The 3,120-nt window shown below is 28.3% G+C and overlaps 1 non-coding gene across 1 annotated transcript; it reads right to left on the bottom strand.

Annotated features, from left to right (window-relative positions):
* Window positions 1–1,494: 1,494 nt before the first annotated feature.
* LOC135275000 (U6 spliceosomal RNA) lies at window positions 1,495–1,600 on the bottom strand. Its single transcript, XR_010342727.1, has one exon. It is a non-coding gene; the product is annotated as a U6 spliceosomal RNA (small nuclear RNA).
* Window positions 1,601–3,120: the final 1,520 nt, after the last annotated feature.

Here is a 3,120-nt window from a genome sequence, read left to right as displayed (position 1 = left end):
TTGAATGTCTAGCTGTGCTTCTGAGTGTCAGAGCAGAGCTAAATCATACATTCAGTGCAATCACTGAATACCCTCAAAGAGGGCCACGGCAAGCTAGAATACTGTGTGAGATTTTTATCTTAAACTTTTATGCAGCTTTGCCTTAGAATCTATAAATATACAAATTGACTTTGCTATAAATATAATTTTTTAAATTAAAAAAATAATTGTGACCTTTTTAAAGACAGCAATATGGAAAAACACACAGAAAAAAGTAATTTTACTTTGGGAATAAATAAATATGTCATACAGGAAGTAATATCTGTGTTCAATATTGTAGCATGTAGTAAGATGCAAAAAGTAGAACATAAATATGTTAGTTACTGTAATTACCATTTTATACATTAGAAAGCTGAAGGAGAGAGAGGATAAGCATATAGTTGAAGAAAATAGAATAAAAGGTAGCGTCTGGATTTAAACTGGCAGTAAGATTCAGGAAACTTCTCAGAAGAGATTAAGCTAAACTTTTTTTTTTTAATTGATCAACAAAGTATATTTTTCCTGTATGCAATAAAAACCTACTGAAGATTTTGAGCTGGGATAGAATGCAATTAGATTTGCATTTAGAACAGCTGAAAAATAAGAAAATCAATGAGAATAATTATGCAAAGTTAAAGAAAGCAAACATGAGAATTTGTGTTGTTAAAGACAGATTTCACATAGTTTTCTTCTTCTTTTTTTCTTTTTTAGAGCCTGACAATTTGGGCAGTAAACGAAGATTTCTAGTCACAGACTTATATGAGCCAGGTACAGACTAGCAGCACTCCCCACATGGTGAAGCACAAGAGGACAAAAAATTATGAAGAAAAGAAGAACTCAGTTTTGGAGATGTTCTATTTGAAGACTGAAAGTACTAGACCATAATCAAAGGTAAAAAAAAAAAAAATGCAGAGACATCAGTTTGGCATGCATGACCACTTTGGCTCTAGCAACATTTCATGCTATGTAAGAGGTAAAATGAGAGGCCACCTGAAATCACATATGTCTACACTTTAAAAGGTAGGGTGAACCAGAAGTAAATATATTTCCTTTCAAATTCTCAAGCATTGTGTTTAAATTAAAATGATGATCTATTGTTAGTGACACAAAGTAATGACATAATAAAATAATTCTCTTAGAAGAGATAAAAATAGCCTATACATCCAATATTGTTTTTCTAAAAATAAATTTAAACCATAATGTCCAGCATCCAACCAAAATTATGAGGACCATTAGACGACATGTCAACATAAATAGAAAACAAAAGAAACAATAAACAATAGGAGAATTCAACAGGAAAATTATTATATTTGTCAGACACATACTATAAAACAATCATGCTTTTATTTAGAGTGAGATAGAAGCCAAACTATAGAATTTTGGCAGAAAACTGGAAACTATACAAATTGAAAAAGGCTTTAAAAAAATTAGAAAGAAAATATGATTCATTGGGATATTACTTAAAATTTAAGGAAAATTAAAAGAACCAACATTGTAAATTTATGTTTCATCTTTGTGCAGCAGGTGAGTTAATCTTCACTGTACGTTGAAATTTTACTATATGTGCTGTCAAAGCAAGCACAAGAGAACAATCTAAACAATAGAGAGAAAATTAAAAAGCGAACAGATTAATTTCATAGGAACAAATCACTGAAAGCTGATTTTTCAACAGCAACAATGGAAGCTGAAGAAGAGTTAAATATCTTCCGTTTGTTGATGTAACATAATAGCCAATTAAAAATTTTAAACTCACTAAATTTATTTAACACTAACATGAAATAAAGACATTTTTCTGACTAGTGAAATACAGTTGGTGTCATTGCACTTACACAGTGCTGAGATTTTCTTTGAGGAAAGTTTTTAACAAAAATTTTAATTTATGTTACATATAGGGTAATTTTTAAATTATTTTTTCTTGTATCTATTTTGCTAAATTGTAATTTTCAACTAATTTGTAAATTTCATCTGAATTTTCAAATTTATTGGCAAAAAATTATTTATAATATCCTTCAATGTTTGTTCATTAACTGTAAAATCTATGTGGATATCTCCTATTTTGTTCAGGATATTGATAATTAGTTTTCTCTTTTGTTTCTACATCAATCTTGAGAGATTTTGTCATATAATTTTACAGATGCCAAATTTTGCTTTACTGATATTCTCTATAGAATATTTGTTTTCTATCTAAATGTTTCTCATTTAAATTTTTTTTTCTGCTTTCTACTTTTGTTTAAACTTACTTCTGGCTTTTAAAGTTATAAGCTTACATTATTTATATTCAAACTTCACTTTCTTCTACCATAGGCACTTGAAGTCACAAATTTCTATTACCTGTTTCTTTATTTAAAGATATTATTAGGTGCATAAAAATTGTATTATATCTTCTTGAAGTGACCATTTTATAATTATAAAATATCTTTCTTTAATTTTTGTTACATTTATTTTCTGAAGAACTGCTTTGTCTTTTTGTAATAAAGCCATGTCAGTTGGTTTGTATATGTTCACTTTGAACCTACAGCATTGACTTATTTGATACTTATTCTTTATCCAGTATATAGTTGTTTTTATTTTTAATTCAGTCTCATGACCTACTGTGTTTTGGTTAAAGTAGTACTGAATCTATTTATGTTTAATTCAATTATTTATATAATTTTGTTTAGGTCTGCTATTTTATTACTTGTTTTCTCTATGTTCTGTTTTCTTCCTCTGTGATTGATGCTGTTGTTTTTAGGTGTTGTTTTGTTTCTCCTTCCTATCATTTTTTTATTTCTCTTTCTGCATTAATCAAGTTTTAGTTATTCAATTTTCTCCTTTACTAATATTTGTCATAATTTTTAGTATCACCATATCTAGCAAATACCCTGTAAATTACCAAAAGTATCTGTATCTAATTTATTTATCTTCAATTTATTTTCTTATCATATTAAAAAAACATGATAAACTATTTCCATTTATTTCTCAGTATTTCTATTTTTGCCATTTTACTTCTAAACATACTATAAATCCCACAAGATATTGCTTTTTTTTTTTTTTTTTTTGAGATGGAATCTCACGTCTAGCTCTGTCACCCAGACTGGAGGGCAGTGCCACAATCTGGGCTCA

This window comes from Aotus nancymaae, unplaced genomic scaffold, assembly GCF_030222135.1.
Source record: "Aotus nancymaae isolate 86718 unplaced genomic scaffold, 86718_ANA_hifiasm-v0.15.2.pri h1tg000014l, whole genome shotgun sequence".
NCBI classification, from domain to species: Eukaryota; Metazoa; Chordata; class Mammalia; order Primates; family Aotidae; genus Aotus; species Aotus nancymaae.
The sequence above is the reverse complement of the archived record's forward strand: the minus strand, read 5'-3'. Positions and strand labels throughout refer to the sequence as shown.